Source organism: Hippoglossus stenolepis, chromosome 20 (assembly GCF_022539355.2).
Source record: "Hippoglossus stenolepis isolate QCI-W04-F060 chromosome 20, HSTE1.2, whole genome shotgun sequence".
NCBI classification, from domain to species: Eukaryota; Metazoa; Chordata; class Actinopteri; order Pleuronectiformes; family Pleuronectidae; genus Hippoglossus; species Hippoglossus stenolepis.
Genome location: NC_061502.1, coordinates 6,008,275 through 6,027,380, shown reverse-complemented (window position 1 = coordinate 6,027,380; position 19,106 = coordinate 6,008,275). Strand labels below are relative to the sequence as shown.

Here is a 19,106-nt window from a genome sequence, read left to right as displayed (position 1 = left end):
AAAGCACTGCTGTGCCGAGGTTCAGCCTCACAGAGCTGCTAGCATGACTTTAGACTCAGTCATGTTATTCAATATAATTGGCAAGACTGAGCCAAAGGATGAAACATTTTCAGATGGTGAATATTTAATTGTTTAATTATTTATATTGTCAGCATTAATATCCTGTATATGTTGGCTTTATTTGGGGATAATAGGAAGAGGTCTAGATCCATCGTCTATCTTCATTTAAAGTCTATGGTTTTTGCCGATTTTGAATTTATTTGGACCTTTCAGCCCAGCCTGCATTATCATCGCTTTTTTTTCCTTCTGCTTCCACTTCAAAACCCCTGGCTGCTTTCAGGCCAGAAGAAAAGGCTTTCCAGCCTGCCCCCGGAGCGGCACTGTGCCCACAGGGGCCTCGTTCGCTGCAGCATCGGTCTTCATCCTCCTGGCAGTCTGAACAGCTTCATTTCTTTCTGGAGATCTGGCTGGCGAACATGCGTCGGGAAATTCAACTTCATGATGTCGCTCCTACAGTGTGACTGGCTATCGCTTAATCTCTCTGAAGGTATATGCGTATGATTTCCATATTACTGGGAACAAAACTGGGTCCTTTGATGCTAAGGTGTTTTGTCATTTCTGGGGCAGTGCAGGACTCACATCTCTGCCTACAGTGGCACTAGTAAACGCCGTCCCTTCTCACTCGCCAATAACACAGCCTTCTGTCAGAGCCCTGTTATTTAGTCTTCAAAGCAAGCCAGCGTTGGTTGTGAAATAACTGTTATCAATATGCCAGGGACATCTGTTTCTACATTTAAACTTTGTGTGTGTGTGTGTGTGTGTGTGTGTGTGCAATTGTGTGTTTCTGTCTGTGTTTGTGTTTATGTTTTTTAATTTTTTATTCTCCTTTCACTTGTGTTCCTACACTGCAGTAGTATAACAACAGAGACAGAATTTATAATTAATCCTGCGCATATAATTGCATTTCAATCCATCTGGGTGCTCTCATGACGTTGTGATTTTCCTGCATCCAGATGTGTCTGCTCCATCACAGGCTAATGAGCCTCCACAAAGCCCTGCTTAAATGCAACCTGCACATGATAACAATGGAAAAACGAAAACAGAGGCTAACTAGAGGGGGAGCTGGAATCAATTTGAGCTGCTAAATGGTTGATTGGAAACAAAAATATGAAAAATTATTGTTTTTCTCCGGCGAGCTTCAGTCGAGATTTCGAAACGTTGGTCTAACGTGTGTACTCTACCATGCCCATTTACACGTGTACTTACAGTGTGTGCTTTCTAAACCTCGTCTTCGTTAAACTCCCAACGCGGCGCCCGCCTCTTAGCACTTCAAATAACCGCGAGGTGAAGAGTGGACCAAATAGGCTAAAGAGAGCACCGGTGGGAGAAAGAGAGCGAGCGAGAAACAAGAGTGTGAAGATGTAGAGGTTCGAATTTCACTCAGGGCAGCACTTTATCAGGCGAGAGCAACTTCACTGTACCAGATTGGCCTTGTGTGTTTATGTACATGAAAAAAAAAAGGGGCTATCTCAGGGATGCAGCTCGAGCTCAGGAGGGCTACGCCTTCCTGCCCTGCTCACGCGCTCACTCAGCACGGAGTTGAAGAGTTCACCCGGCGGGGCTGAGAGTTGCTCCCGATCCAGTAATACGGAGAGTCATCCCCAGGCAGGCCTACCGAGAGCTCACCAACCAACAGTGCTGAGCGTAGCTCCCAGTGCAACGCTCCCCTCCCCGTCACCCCGTCCGCTCCCTGCCACACATAAACACACATCTATAATAAAGATATCCAGCATGCTGTTTACTCCGTCACTCTGAGCGTGCAAGGTGAAAAATGTTAAACCATGAAATCAGCGGAGAAGAGCGAGGGCTGGAAGTCTGGCTGGGTGTTAATTCGTCGCACTTGTTCAGACATTTTAAGTATAACCTGATGTGCGCTTATGTCCTTGCAGGTTTATGCGGCTCTAGTCTTTTTGAATGTTCTCACATCGAGGCAGTCTCTGCAGCCAACCTAACGTATCAGCGGGCAAACTAAATATATGCAGGTCTTTTTCTCTCTCTGTTGTTTTCCGACAGATTTTTCTTTCCAGTGTTGTAGCCGTTAGAGAGACTCTTGCTGAAATGGAGGGAAAATGAGCCCTCGCTCTCTCTCAGTCTCTGGTCGCCTCTGGCAGTGCTTTGGCATCATTGTCCCTAAGTGCCCAGAGCCTACTGTGAATGAGAAGGAACATGCAGGAGAGAGTCAGCAATCTGACTGCACGGAAATCTGTCAGGCGGCTGTCGGAGGGGAGGGGGGAGACAGACAGGGAGGCTGAGAGTAAGTAAGAGGGGACACATCGTGCGGAAAGATAATATTAATAAATGGTAATGGCAGACAGGAGAAGCAGACAGCGCTGAGGAGGGTGGAGCGGTGACACGCTCGGCTACAACCATACCATGTCACTTGTGTGTGTCTGAGTGTTTGCTCTCACACACACACACACGCAACAGCACTGATTGTAATTGCAGAACAAACAATGTTCATGGCTCGAACTTTCAAACACAAGCACACCGCACAAGCCTTTCGTGTCACTTCCCCTCTATCAGTGTTTCATGTTATGTGTCTTTTGTGTTCCTGCTGTGTGTGTGTGTGTGTGCGTGTGTGTGTGTGCGTGTTCTCTGCACCATTAGTTTCTATCTGAGGATGGAGGCGGAGGGGTGGGGAGTTTTTAATATGTGGTTCTCACTAATGCTTCTTCTGCAGTCTAATGGTGATTGCACTCCCTTGCCCAGTCCTTTCATTCGTACCAGAGGACCTGGCCTCATCAATGATTGAGCGCGGGCTCGAACAGAAAGACGAGCAGCGAGCCGACAGGCGGGGGAGCCAGGCTGGAGAGGCGGGTTTTATTCTCAGCGATGCTCTCTGTGTGTGTGTGTGTGGGCGAAACAGAGGCCATTTTCCAGCTGAGGAGACACTGGTTTACTTTTTGACCAGAGAGACAGAGAAAAGCTGGCTAAAGCAGGTAAACAGAAATTGAGGTGTGTGTGTGTGTGTGTGTGTGTGTGTGTGTGTGTGTGTGTGTGTGTGTGTGTGTGTGTGTGTGTGTGTGTGTGTGTGTGTGTGTGTGTGTGTGTGTGTGTGTGTGTGTGTGTGTGTGTGTGTGTGTGTGAGTGTGTGTATGTGTGTGTGCTCCTCAGCTGTTTATCCAGGACAAAATACTAAAGAATCCCAGAGGTGCTTCTCCGCCTCCATCAGCCTGTGAATCTCGACGCACGTGCTATTGCTATCTTTATGACCTCATCAAAGCGAGACAGGCCATCGGTGGGCTCCGGCAGTGAAGCGTTGCCGGCCTCTCCTGTTTCTGATGGGCCCTGAGTGGCCTTGCCAGGAGGGATGCGGGTGTCGATGGATGCAGATGGCCTTATAATGAGAGACAGAGGAGGATGGATACAGTCATTGGTCTTAATGGAGCCTCGCCTTTATTTATGAGACAAGACGCTGTGGTTTCCTAACAAAAGAGGGGCCTCGATAATGTCATCACTGTCAGCGTTCCCCTCCCCCCGTGCAGAGTGCCATAACTCCTCCTGTCGACCGCACAAGGATATACCGTGCACAGATGTAGAGGTGTGTGCGTTGACGGAGAGCATTTGTGCATTTGCTCTCATGTACTGTAAGAGGAGTTAAAGAATGCAACAGGGAGTGAGGAATGCCTGCTTCCACTCAACAGGAGCTGCTTTATTGGCTCCGTTGGCCTTTTTTTCATTTCATGGACGGGAAATCTTTAATTTGAGCCTCGCTCGCTGACGCCCAGTGTCCACTTGGCCATCGCTTAGCTCTGCACAGCTTCACAACCCCACCCCCACTTAAATGAGCATTTGATGTACCCTCCATGCACTTATATTACTGGCTCAGCTGTGGGTCCTTAAATTCCTGGCTTTAGGTCACTTGTTGTAAGTGCATTTCACATCATAATGAGCAGTATTTCTTCTGCACAAGTTAGTTCGCATAAAAACTGTTCCCAGAGAAGTCTGTGAATTAACTTGGGCAAGCAACCAACTAACATTTATAATTAATGAGCTCATTAATCTGACTATTATTTCCTTATTTCCTATGATGGATATACTTATCATTTGCTTAATTAATGTAAATGAAATAAGGGAAATTACAGTTTGGTAGAACCCAAGGTGACATCTTTGAATGTCTTATGTTGAGGAAACAATAGAGATAAAGTAAAATAACTTATTGAATGTGCAGCGATGTCAAGCGGAAGGAAAGAAACCTAAAATCCTCAGATTTGAGACGCTAGAACAATCACGTTTCGGGTATTTTGTAATTGATAGATTATCAGAATAGTCGATTCATTTTGAGCTCTTTAACTAATCAGTTAATCTACTTATAATTCTTGAATATCTTAAAATCAGGACACATAGAGCTAGAACTATTTTGAGGGTAGGTGAGAAAATGTGTTAATTTGAGTAAACTGACCATACATTTTAGGATGATAATCCACTGATCAATAATCAAAGCCCTGCCCACTGTTAATAACATAGTCTATAATTAATAGAAAGCATGGTTAATATATAACCGCACAGTAGGTAGTGTGTGTTTACAGACTCCAACACACTCCTGGGGTGCTCTTTGCTAGACCAGTTTATCACCTCGCATTTCTTCGTCTTTCTCTAGCGAGATTAAAAGTGCTCGTGAGCGGGCGAGAGGCAGAGATGCGCAGCGAGAGAGACACGGCGAGCGAGTGAAGCAGAGAGCGAGAGTTCAAGGAGGCTGACCTCACTCGATACGCTATTGATTTGCTCGTTTGGGTTCACAGCAAGAGTCTGACATTGGAACTTAACAGCTGAAGGCTCCATCTTGAGGAGCAGATGTGAATGAGATCACCTCCAATCACCTTATTTTCTCTGTCATGTCCCACGAAACGAGAAAAAGCAAGAAAGAAAAAAAGAAAACGGGGCTCCTCCTATGTTGTGGAGCTGTTACCATGTAGGAGAGTCACACGTCACTGCCATCCTTTGATCTGATTGTCTGTTGATACTGTACATAATTTATGTTTGCTGTGAATTTGTTCTATCTCGGGATGTGGATGCCTGCAGTGCATTTGAGCGTGAACTGTGCTTTTATTTATATTTGTCTCAAATCCATCTCCCTTGGCGTACACCCTGTTTCACCCCACTGACATTTTATTGTAAGCGACAGGCTGCTCAGCCACTTTTCTTTGTAATCTCTCTCCATCTCTCTCTCTCTCTCTCTCTCTCCCTCTCTCCGTTTCTCCTCCTCTCTTATTTTCCACCGTTTCTGAATGTCATTTCTTGTGTGCAAACTGCATATTCAACATTTATGGTTTACAGAAGCTGTCATGTATAATTCAGGCGTGATAACTTCTCTGATGAATTGACCTTGAGGCAGACCGAGGCTTTTGATTACACTTCAGTAGCCTGATGCTACAGCTGCTTGAAGGTATAGTGTGGGCTATTTAGGAGCGCTTGGTCTCTCTTTCTGCTGATGTGCACTAACCACTTGCTATTGAAGATGTGCCTTTGTGCATGTCTTCACTTGCTGCTACAACAGTCATTTGCTAAATGTGTGTGCCTGCACATCCATGTTCTGCATGCAGCTGGATTATAAACAGCTCATTCTAACCCAGGAGACATCAGAGCTAAAGCACAAAAAGCTTTACCTCTCATTTAGTTTGAGAGGGAACACTGGAAGATAATTTAAGTAGAGGAACTGTCGGTGGGGACAACTCTTTTTGACAGAGCTGTGTTCCCCATAGTTTTTCAGCCCCACTTTGAAGACAGATTACTGTGGATTTATGCAGTCGGAGGACGCAGAGTCTACCACCATTCCCTTTAAACGGGACCAAATGCACTTGAGGTGGATACGTCAATACCGACGACGTCACTATTTAAATGATGATATCTGAAATAAAGAAATATCAGAAATGTTCAGACTTTTAGAAAATCAATGTGGATATGGTCAAGCTATCAATGATATAAATGGTTTGATGAAGTAACTTTGTTATTGTAGAGGCTATGTGGAATTATGACTCATATCAAATAGTAAATAAGATCATTTAAATAGCATAAATATTTATATGCGTATATATACAGTCTGTATGAGGACACAATACAGTATTCTAAAGGCAAAAATATTTAAAAATTAAAAGGAGAAATGATGTCCTCCAACCAGGGGCGGGGCCAGGGGGGCACTTGCCTAGCTGAAATCTAATTGGCCCCTGTTGAGCCCCTGTCCTCTTAGTACTTTAGTTTAGTTTTTAAATAAACTAGTCACTTACTAACAGTACTAACAATAAATATGTCAACTTTTTTTTATCTAAGCTTTTTTGAAGAACATTTAAAATATATTCAATTATGTGTGGCTTTGCTTAAAGCTGTAGAGCTAACAGTAAACAAGGAATGACCTCAATGGGCACCTTACAGAATCAGGAATTCTGTATGGATGTTGGGCAATTGTGGCCCTTAAATGGCCCCTGATTTAGATAAATCCCAGATACACCAATTCCCGAACATTTTGAATTTCAATTTTCATAGATGTTCTGCCTTTCAGCTACATTTTGTTGTCTTCGTAGATGGTGATGATGATATAAATGTATTGGCAGCTTTATTTTTGGATGAATGTGTCAATAGGTAAAAAAATCTCATGGCAGTTTGCTGCATTTTGGTTACCCACAGAGATTTACTTGTCAGACTTAGAGTGATGGTTTCCATTTACTGGGGGGGATTTCTGACTTAGCATTCAGCTGTCGCTCAGTCTGTTGGTCTTCTGAATTAATTTATTCCAATTTCGCACACCACTGTGAGCCACATGTTGCGGAGCCCGGGAGCGCCCATTATAGACACGTAAAGTGGCTCCTCCAGTTCTGCCCAGTAGTGTGGATTTATGTAGATAACACAAGATAGCACAGCCAACCATGGCATTCCTCTGGCAGCAGAGATAAGTTGTGACAAGAAATATCTAAAAAAATAAGAAAAGTTGACTATTTTGAGAGATGACGGTGATGTGACGACTTTTTTTTATATAACTTGAAGACAAAAAGGCTCATTTGTCCCACGGAATGGTCGCAATGAAGGGAATCACTGGATAGATGTGGTGTTGCAATCCCAATTTGAAATCATGAAGCTTTGACATGTATTTTCTGATCTTAAAATATATCCACTGGAGCTGTAATCATGTTAATGAGAGAGGCATGACTCAGAGGAGTGTGTGTAATATTTATGTAAAACATTTGCGGTATTTTGTCCCCTCGCCCTCACCCTCACCCTACGTTGCAAGATTTGACTGGCAGCTGTTCCCGACCATGTTCTAAATGTTCTGAACTCTCTGCTGCTGCTTCTCCTCTACATGGAAATACTGTATTTTTGTCAGCAGACTTTCACATAGATAATACACATAGGCATCATCCTTTACAGTATGTGCTCTGGCTTTGATTGCCATGTGATCAGTCCTTACGGCTGTTATAGTACAGAGCAGATTTAGAAAGGAGGCTTTAACAGCACATCAAGTGCTGCGTGGTAGTTTGTTACGCCTGCTGCACATGTGCAAACATCTGCATATCATCGCCGTAGCACCATTTATCCTCGCAACATTAAATCCATTTACCTCTCGCATGCCACGAGTCTAAATCTGGGGCCGAGTAATTAAATGCCATTCTCTTCCTCCATTAGAGAGATAATTAAGTAGGAAACCGGCGCTCGTCTCATTGCTCCCTTACACAGAAGTGAATGGGGGCTGGGCTGTTGGGTAAAATAGATGCTACCTTGACTGGAAATCTCCTGATTAGTGGAGGCATCTGTGATTTCTTCACTTCGATCCTTCAGGTTGTGCTGCTTTTGTCCATTTCCCTCTAGTTTTCTCTGTAATCATCATCTCTGTTTCCGTCTCTTTGCTTTTGAGCCACTGAGATCAACAGATAAGAATAAAATACCTGACTCTAGCTACACTTGTTAAGAGTTCCAGGTGTTATGCACGTTTGTCTCGAATGGAAGAAAGTCAAAATTCACAGTTGGTCACACATCAGTGACTTTTTGCAGTTGTTTGTCAGGGAGTTTGGAATCAGTGGGGGGGAAAATGCAAATAATACAGAGGAAACACACTTTGTGTGAAATCCAAATAAACCCTCTTATTTTGGTACGAGGCTGCTATTCCATCAGGGATTATTGGAGATTAGGAAGATAGTGAATGTAGCGTCTGAACATCCAGTAGAATCCAGTTAGCGATCTAAAGGAGCATGAAGGTAGTGTGAGATGAGATGAGATCAAGTGATACCAGTTTCCAAGATAAACATTCTGTGAACGTTCATGCACACAAACCCCGAACACTTTTCATCTTTTTACGCAGCCAAATTTAGAATTTAGGTTAATGAAAGGACTTCATGGTGTGAGACTGCTTTGCATGCGGGACATCTTTTAATGTGTTCTTTCATTGACTTAGTTTCATTATAAATAATTCATGTCGTTTTGTCTTCGACTAACTAGATCTTTTTGTTATGTTTCAGTAAACGCTCAGCCTCCTGATAAGTACAAGCTGTGCTAATTTGCTTTAGTTAGTCGTCACAATTTAGACACGTTACTGAAAATAAAAGGAAGGAAAAGTCCCCATTTGAAAGAAACCTTTTGAACTTTTCAGTTCTCGGATACAGCAGAGAGGCTTTGCTTGTTCCTCTCGCAGGTTTCCCCCCCCAAAATGTATCTGCGCTGACATAAAGGCAGGCAGGCGGCTGTTTCTTTTTTTTCTCCTCTGAAAGGCAAGAGAGAACAGCAGGCCGCGGCACAAACTAGGCGTGAGACACAGTAACATGCAAGTATATGGAAGGCGGTGTTTTTTTTAAAAGCCTAAAGCTGTCGTCAGCATGCACAATGTTCAGAGACATTCAGGCAGATGTTCCTGCTCAGGCTTGATTGCCTTCGCCGAGGCCCATCAGGGATTGCACTTAGCCTAGCCCGAGCTGGCAAAAAAAGACACAGAGGCCCGAGTTATTTTAGCTATGCTCAGTTCTTCCATTAGGTGCAGCTGAAATATTGACGCTGCGTGCTCTTTTCACTGCTTTCCTCCATGTATCTTGCATAGCTAGGGTCATGAGTCAGTTGGACTAGATTTCTATGTTAGTAAAGAGCTTTTTTCTTTCTTCTTAGCTGCTCTCAGTCACACATCTAGCATTGCCTGATTCTTGTTTGAGCAAACACGTTCTGCTGCTCGGCTCCACTCCCAAAATATATTTATGTTCATTTCTTTGGTTGTCGTCTTTAACTTTAAAGTGTAACTTCTTACATTTTAAAGTTTGGCTCATCCATTATATTCTATCAGTGGTGGGATGTAACAAAGTACATTAACTTAGAGTAAAACTCACTTACAGCAGCAGCACTGGTGGATTCAGAAGAGGCCACAGCCGAGACTCCGCCATTAGATCTACACCATGCATGGCCATATTAAAAATAGATATATTACAGAGTCGTAGTTAACTGCTGCTTTAGGGTAAAGACTATAATCATCAAGTAATATTACTTTTAATAATCTAAGTATATGTAACAACATGCGTTTTTTTTTTTTAACTTTTACATTCACTTGAGTACATTTTATTTTTATTTAAAGTAAAATGTTTGAATACTTCGTCCACCACTGTGTTGTATCAGAAGAAGTTTTAAAGCCGAAGAACTGTTCAGTGAAGATATTTAAAATGTACAACGTGATGAACAGTCATTTGAAATTTCAGTTATAAATATATGTGAGGTATAAAGCTCCAGTATAACACAACACACAGAATGGCTGTGGGATGTGAACTGTGGATATTTATGGAGAATGTTGGGAAGATTCAACTTGAAGCGGTTTTACCTATTTTGCATGTGTGTATTGAGATTTGGATCTATAGGATTAAAACAAACACCATCATCAAACCTGCTTCTTATGGGGTGTTCCATAATCCTTTGTACTTCTTGTTTTTCTTTGACTAGGTGTTTGAACAAACTTGACAAATCATCATGTAGAATCTGCATTTATAAAGGATTACGAGCTCTCTGATGAGGATAAAAATCAACAGAAAACATATGTTTTATGAATAACAACATATGGGAAGGCGCTACCTTGATAATTAGAGCCTCTTTATCATGTGATCTTGGTGCAAACCTTAACTCCTGTGAGGGACAAACAAGTGGCTTGAACTTCATTAGAATCGTTTAACTACCGCAGATGATTCTGCCTGAGGTGTGTGTGTGTGTGTGTGTGTGTGTGTGTGTGTGTGTGTGTGTGTGTGTGTGTGTGTGTGTGTGTGTGTGTGTGTGTGTGTGTGTGTGTGTGTGTGTGTGTGTGTGTGTGTGTGTGTGTGTGTGTGTGTGTACAGCTCATATTGTGTTTAAATGGCTTTCAACAAAGGCGAGTTAACACGTCTTTTTATCTGCTCGTATCGCATGCCTAGCCACTTGCCTTCTGGCAGGCTAACTTGCCTTAAAGGTTAAAGGTTAAGATAACAATGGCCTTATTTTGATATTTCAAATGTAACACTTAATGATACATTTCAACATTTAACAGCACTTGATAGTATTGCACTATGAATGAAATGTTGTTTTATTGTATTGAATTTATAATCTTTTGGGATGAGGGATTTTTTTTGTTCCTGGCAATATGGGACTGGAAGTGGTGGAAATCCAGCATAGACATAGACGATAATGCTTATTTTCCGTGTTGCATTGTACATTTGGCTGATTGTTCATCCATTATTAACTGGCAAGCCGTTATAAGACACTCCCAGTGTCCCTGCTGCCTGGCGTCATTTCATTCACCTCTCCTCAAAGTGACCTAAAATCTGTGCATCCACACGTGGGGAAAGGAGAGACTGCTTTACAGCCATAATTACTGTGCTCCATATTCATGAGAGAGCACCCAGTGTGAAATGTCAGTGTTTCCCACCATGCTTTGTGCTGTCTTTAGCCAATACTAATTGGACAAGCACAGGTAGCCTAAGCGAAGGAGAAGATAGAAGCCAGCTTGGATTGTGGTCAAAGGGGCCGGTGGTTGAATTTTATCACCCCACCGCAGTATCAGCACAGAGTCTCAGCAGGGCAGGATGGCCAATATTCAGCTACCCTGGGGTAATTAAAAATGTCTTCCGTTTAATTTACACCCGGCTGGCGAAGCATGATATCATTATTGGAATCCATTATAATTCAAGGTTATTATGGGTCTGCTGTGTTTTAGAGCAGGCAATCGTCAGACGGTCGAAACCTGTGACAGTGCTATGATACCAAACACCGGTTTATTCCAGCCACAGAAAGAGGCGCAGTGTACTCCTCTGTGCATTATGCCGTCCTGTTCGCCGCCCCTGGGATGTGACCCAAAACATCTCCCCACCTCATGAGTTGACAATTTTTGCAGTGACAGCAGTGTTGTGCAGGCACACCTGGCGGAGAGCTTTGCATACCTGCTGTACACTAGCATCTGTTATACAGGCCCGATTAAGTGTGTTTTGATGCAAAAGCGCCTATGCCATCACGTGCATCTATACACTAACAGAACGCGGCGACGCCACGGCAGCTGAGCGTCGACGTCCCTGTGAAGTGAAGTGAGGCAGGGAGGCGCTGAAAGAGAGAGGGGGCAGGGCTGAGGTACGGGAGCACCTAGGTGCACGCACGTGTGTTTGTGTGTTTATGTAGGGTATACAGTATGTAGGAGTGGAGGGTAGCAGGTGATTGTCTATTGTTCTACAAATTAGCTGCCAGTCAACCTCCAGCTGGCCTGCGGGTGACACACGTGGGCTGAGTGGCAGGTGCGAGCGATTCAAGAGCTCTGAAGCTCCTCCATGTTGCTTTTGTCAAAACAAGCAAAATTGAGGTTTTGAACGATAGCGGAGGCGTGGGGGTTGCTTTTGAATAGTCACTCTGCAACACACTTGAACGCACAATGATGCCGTTTTCCAACTAGACTCGTCTCTATTGTTGTTCGCTCACAAGTGGAGTTAAGTACGCGGAATCTTGGACAACATCTCGGTGGCTTTTAGAGGAGGCGTTGAATTGAATCTCTGACTCTTCCTTGTCGAGTGTTCTGTTGCCATTAGTGTTTCTTTGTTCTCACTCCCTCTTAACGACATTTCTGTCACAAAATCAACTATTACGCTGCGTTTCATCCAATAACAGTTGTGTGTCAAAAAAGTAAGACCACTGCAGAAGGTTCAGTGAGAGGCCTCCAACACAAAAAAGTTGTCATCCCGCAAAAAAGTTGATCAATATTTGCTGTAGCACAGTTTCAGTAGTAGTAGTAATGCAGCAATATCCTTCACCTGCCAGTCATATCCTGTACTGGGTATAATACCTTTTAAAATGTACAATAGACTAGATGGACTTAGACATTTTATCGAGAGGCCATTTAGCTTATCTCAGTATATAGACCGTATAAAAGAATGGATGACATGTCTGCTCTACAAAAGTGAAGCAAAATCCTCTGCCCCCCTTCACCCTGCCTCTTCCACATTAGTGGATTTAGACATGGACCGACCTAAAAAGCCTGTATATTCCAGTATATTTGCTTTTGGTTTATTAATAATTTCGTATTTTGTTATTGCTGCTCTGAGCCTCACAGAGTTTTCAACTCCTGCTACGGGGAAGATTAACTGCTGCGCAGCATCTGGAAAGGGATAAGTCTATTTAGTAGACTTTGTTATTGGTGTTTCTTCCTCTCGCGAATGCAAGTTAATACAATTTATCTTGACGCCCTCCGGACAATCAACCTCTTGTGGTTGGTCTATGGATCTGAATTTTTGTCTCTAGACAAAAAACCTACTGGTGGCTTTGCTGTTATAAATAACTGGAGCGCTTAACTTATTTTTGAAAATTGCATCTGAACATAATTACAAACATGATTACAATGCCACCACAACATAATTGGGAAAGCAGTTTACTAATGTAATTTATAGGAGACAGGGTTGCCTTGTTAGAACACTGAGATGAAAAGCGGAGTCAACAAGTTTTCACCTGAACCATCCCCAAGTAGTTTAAGTTGACACAACTTCAGATTTCAGACCGGAATTTTTTGCAGTTGAACTGGTCGTTCTTTGAAGACACTGACAACCAACCTACTTTGGTTTTGGCTATGAGGAGTTTTTCGTTCTTTGGATGCAGTGCTTTTGTCGACCGGTGCAAAATATCAAAGCTGTGTACTCGTTCGTGCACGTGGAAGAGAACGTGTGCCTGCGTTTGCATCAGTATGTGCGCAGCCATACCCAAGCATGTAAGTGTGCATATAAGCACAAGCAACATGGACGTATTACGGTTGTGATGGTTTCTCATTCCTACACCATCCCATAAGCAATCATCTCCATCTCTCACCCACTCAGCCGTCACATGTATCACACACACAGCAAAAATCCCCGGGCACTTTCTCCCTCAACGAGGTATGATCCATATTTCATATATTGCCTGTAAATCGCTTGGCCAGAACTGTTTTGACGAAGCCGTGGAAGTGGCAGGGGGCAGATTGGCTCTGTGCCTGACTCTTACTGTACCCAGAATACAAACAAGCCTTTCACAGAAACTGTAAAATGCTGTATATGGGTATTTTTAGTGTCGGTTTTCAAGGTTGAAATGCTTTCTATCACCGTTTCTTAGCAATCTAGGGTGTTGCACCAGTTTGTCATCATACTGGCAAACCAGTCTGAGTATTCATTGGAACCACTTTGGTAGAGTGCATTAAGACAGGGATTAAATGTTGAGAAATGGGAAAAGGCATCATCGGGCTTCGTGAAATAGAGCAATCAAACTCCCGTTCTGCTGTAAAGTAATGCCAATTCCACAAGCCAAGCTCCTCCGTCTGTATTTCATCAGCTAACACATCCTCTGTACAGTAAGCATTTATAATGAGAGCCTGACAGTGTTTGTGCACTCTACTGGATTTTTTAAAAATGCAGAACTATTAGGGTAAAGTTGTCTGAACTTTCTGAATGTTCTTGACCCGTTGGTGTCAGAGTGTATCGCTCCTTCTCCTTACACGGAGGCACTCAGCGGTTGTGTGAGCGTGTACGTGGGCCTGTATGTTTCTACCTGCTGATCCTTTGATCCTGGATCACCTTGAGGACAGTCGCCCATGCGGGAGACAAAATGGATGTGTTTACCCATCCCTGCAATGTCTGCAGAAGGTTAATGTCGAGGGAGGAGGAGACAGACGAGAACATGTGGGCGAGGGGTTTTGTTGTGTGTCCCTGTTTGTATTTGTGTGTACCTTTGCATGTGGGATTTTTGCAAAGACCGAAGCAATTTTTCCCCTGCGAAGGTCAAATCTTTTTTAATTTAAATTCAATAGATGGACAAAGTCAATTGAATATTTTGAAATTATCGGACAAAACCCATTTCCTGGAGGCAGTGTGTACCAGTGTAAAGTCGACAATTAAACTTGTATTCAGTCATTTGGGCCAGCACTGCACATGAGAGTGGTATCCATTTTCCCATCGTCCTCTTGCAAAGAAAGTGTATTCTCAAAATGTCTAAATAAGATGAGACTTTAGTGATTCTGAAGAATAACGAGCTTTTAAAACAATGTAAGTAAATGATATTTAAAGTGGATGTACGGTGCATGCAGAAAGTATTCCGATCCTTCTCCTTGAGGATGTTTCTAATGCAAATGTATGAGAAAAATGAAAACACCATCTTGACAGGAGAATGGAGATTTTCATCTGTTCGTCTCTGCAGATCCTGTCGAGCTCTGTCAGGTTGTGTGGGGACTGTTGGTGGTCAACACATTTCAATCGAAGATCTCTGTTTGCCAGTAAAATAGATACAGAGCCAGCAGTGGGATTTTACTCTAAGAATACTCTTTTTGTCAAGAAGAGTCTGCCTGCTTGAAACCCAGTACATGATAAAAACTGTAATATACTGTTTCATTAAATATTACAGTACAAGACGAGAGAAAGGAATTTACAGTGGAATCCTGGGTGACAGATTGTGTTGTAGCAGTGGCTCCAAAGTAAAATCTTTGGAGGTGCACTTATCTTTGGGGGCCTTTATTTTAACAAGGGTACCTCTGTTCAAAAGCTTTAATGCATAAAAATGGAGATGGCTTCACTCTGAGGGTATGTTATTGCTTTTTTCTGCCAGGGCAGTTTTACATATAATATCTATAAGCAAGTCCCCTAGCTGAACTTATGTATCCAATGCGGTTCCTCCGTTCTAGTGCAAGTTGACTGTGTGGAAACTTGGGCCCAAAAAAGCAGCCATTAGGAAAGCTAATGTCAAAGGAAGGATTATTTGTGTGTGCGGTAACTTCATTGGTCCCCGTGGAGAAATTTACTTTTCACTTTCTCCCATCCAGTGAGGAGAGCTCTCCCAAAGCTGGTATATATTCACAGTCTTAATTACTCAGGGACACTTAAGCGGTGATAGCGCTTGCCAACACGAGTTGAATCCAGGTTATCCAGTTGAATGATTGCTTCGACTACAAGGCGGACATATTTTCTTAATAACTCTGTTTTTGGCTCGTGTTCTGGTTCTTTTAAACACCGGGTTGCTCTATTTTAGTCATACTTAAACATTAGATGGATTTACACAGACCTCTGTTAAGGCCGGAATCATAGCTCTGTTCACATTACTGCTTTGTGTCTGCAGTTTGAAAAGACACATACTTCACGCACCATTTATTTCAGTGAGTATTTTATCATTGCTCTCGTTCCTGTTTCAAGACTACAGGTGGCATAGTAAACTGAATGTGAATCGCCGCTCCAATGCTGTGACTTCAGTATCTAATGAATGTTCCCGCATTGAGCTCATTTGCAATAAAAGCCTAATCCCTTACACAGATCTTTATTTGTGACAAATAAAAGGTGAGGCAGAAATCACAATGTGCTGAATAATTGGCTGTTCTCTAGAAACGAGGTCTTCGGGGAATGTATTGTTCCCAGTGCCGAACCCAAGGGAACATGCCGTGATGTGGGTCTTATCTTGATTCACATTTCATATGAAAACAAAAATAAATGTCTGCAGTAGTCATTCATTTTTAATACATCCAACCAGCATTTGGGACATATCTTCATTTCCTTTTCATTGTGTTTAAAAACCTGCACAGTTGGATGTTGGTATAGTTGCCAACTGGATATGCAAATCTCTAGCATAAATGTTTCAGTCCTCAATGTGTGTGTATTCTTTTGCACATTTGTTTTCGTTGGCATGGTTTCGCTCACTTTAGCTGAGCTAGACCTGAGCTGTTGTCGTCCAATTGAGGTTTCAGGCTTCATTCATAAATGATATGGGTGTTACTGCATTTTTAATCTTTCAAACAAATGGCCACGTTTCAATTGCTACTTGTCAGTTTTGATTTTATGATTCATTCATTATTAAGTGTGTTAGCCTACAGTGCAGTGCAACGGACGGATTACTGGACTTTAGCCATAGGCGGGGTATGAGTCTACTGTGTGTGTGTGTGTGTGTGTGTGTGTGTGTGTGTGTGTGTGTGTGTGTGTGTGTGTGTGTGTGTGTTTGTGTGTGGGAGGAGAGGAAGAACCAGTGCTTGCATGTGTGTGCAAGTTTGCATCGCATCACTGATCGCTTTCAAGTTTGTCTTAGTCATGTCAGAGCACAGGAGTTGAACAAAAACATATATTTTGACTATTTGGTTTTTAAGTCAGAATACATAAAAAACGTGATGTATTATTTTAATTGGTATTTAACAGGTAACAAGTACAGAACACAACAAATCCCCACCCAACCCACAAAGAACCCTCTCCGACATCCTCTCATGGTTACAAACAAATGAAAGAAAGAAAATAGATAAATCAATAATTACAAAATGTACGAAAATAAAACAAATAATAAGTCATATGGTACATGTTATGCCACAAAATGCATTTTTTTTATTTGTCTGCTTAATGTTTCCGTATCTGGACACCTCTCTTTTGGAGACTAAAGTGTCCCAGCTATAAAGGGGGAAATGTGATCATATGTCCTTGATGTACTTGACTGGTTGGCAGTTACATACAACAACAATGCTGTTAATCTAGTTTGGATGAAAACAGCTCTGTGCCACGGCTAAGAACCTTTCACATCGTCAAATCTGTTTCTGTTGTCACACGATGGATTGCTATTACAGAAATATTGTTTATAGCTTATTTAAATTTGGTTCCAGGCATCACATCAGATAACTAGCATGTGGCAATCCAAACTATATTCCCAAGGAGCTGCTAATTGTCTTTCTCCTTGTCCCATCTTTTTCTCACTACTAAATAGGAAGGTTTCAACAGATGTGTGTTACCTTCAATGCTCGTGTTGTGGTTTGTGATGCACATGTTAGCCTCTAGGGGCCGAGAGTGGGGCTTTAGATGTTTAATGTTTTTTTACCTATGGTCAGTTTCAAAATTTGGTTGTATGTTTGGCATATTCTGCAAAAAACAGATTTTGTGCCTGTGTTAGAAATGAAGCAGCTCATTATCTCTGACTTAAAGTACAAAGGATTAACAGCAGCGGCACATATGAACTGCTGAGTAGCAGATAAAACAACAGCTCTCCAAATGCACCCACCAAAACACTCACACACACACACACAAATGCATGCATGCACTGTTTGGTGAGGAAAAGTGAAGTTGACTTGAAAGAAGGCTTCAAACGCTGTTTACTGTATTGCTGTCTATATTGTTGCCGGCAGTCACATGGGAATGCGTCATGTGTCTCCTGTGCTGGGCGGGGATGCTCCGAATACCCAGCAACGCTCTTTGTCCTCTGCCAGTCCTCCTTTAAAGCCACTCACTTCAAACAGGCAGAAGTTTGGGGCTTCCAATGCGTGTTCATGAATGTTGAAGCATCACAATCTAAAATGAATAGAGGAAACTAGAAGAACAAACCTAGAGAACATTGAATTCATCTTGGAAGAAGTCCAATGAATTTGCCTTCGTCTTAATAATTATTCAGGTAGCACAACAACAACAACAAAAAAGCTTTTGAGTTAAGCTATGGAGTGTAATTTGAAAATGATGTTTCCGTCTGAATAATACAGATATTAATATTTTCCAGCTAGTTAATCATATTGTCAGTAAACATAAATTGAAATCTCTCCAGCCATTAAAATATGAGGATTTACTCTCTATTTCATTATTGTAGATTTGATATCATTGGATTTTAGACTGTTGGGCTGACAGGCCGAACATGCTATTTGAGCATGACACCACGGGCCCTCTAATCTGTTTTCTATAATTTAACTAAAAACAGATTAATGGTTTAATTAAAAGTCAACTTGTTCATTCATCATGAAAACCAGAAGGGCGTTTGGCGAGCATATCCATCTGCCAAGGCTAACACCCTTTCTCATACTGTTAAAGAAAGTGAAAGAAGATCCCAGGATCCACAGATTAATCCGGATCCACTCAGAAATTGAATGGGTTCTTTCTTGGGTCATGCCCCACCCCTCCACAAACTTTCATGGCAACCGGCTCTGGGGTCATTTATGCTCAAGGTTAGAGCCCTCTAAACATGCTCTTAATTGAATTTGTGCATATTTGTGTCATCTTATGAAAGCTTACAGAACAAGATAGACAAAGTCGTACAACCAGAAATCGTGGGGGGTCTGTACAGCTAATAATTCAAGTGAGACGTTCATTGGACACGACGAAGAAATTTCAACAATGGCGGAGCTTTTAGAGGAGAGGAACGACTGTTTTTGCCTTTTTGCCTTTTTCTTAAGAGTTACATTATCACAACGTCGTCATCATGTTTATTGTTGTCAGAAACGCTTGACCCTCTGCTACCCTCTTGTGGACGTATTGCTTAGCAATCATTCCAACGTAAAGGATGCACCGAAGAATCTGTGCAGTGACAGGTACATCATTTGAAACGGACGTATATCTTTTTGTAGTAATGGCAACGTAATGAGCCGTTACAAACATGACCTCCCTGGGAATGGTAACGATTTTTAGTTGCCCTACCAACAGCTAATGACTAAGTTTCAACATTCAGTGATTGCACAGTTATGTCTGGGTCGGTTAAGGTCTCCAGTCCGACGTCCTGTTTTGAACCGACACCTTTCAGTTGTGAATAAGTGGTTGAGGTCAATAGAGTTAAGAGATTTCCATCCTCCTCTCCTCCGTTTCCCCCCCGCTCTCCTGTGACATTAAGATGTTTTGCGCTCCATTTGCCTGTGT

At 42.4% G+C, this 19,106-nt stretch overlaps 1 protein-coding gene across 15 annotated transcripts in view; it reads left to right on the top strand.

The window, feature by feature from the left end:
• Window positions 1-19,106, top strand: part of LOC118099626 (neurexin-3b) — a 280,728-nt gene that overhangs the window by 152,787 nt on the left and 108,835 nt on the right. The gene's annotated exons all lie outside the window — the stretch shown is intronic.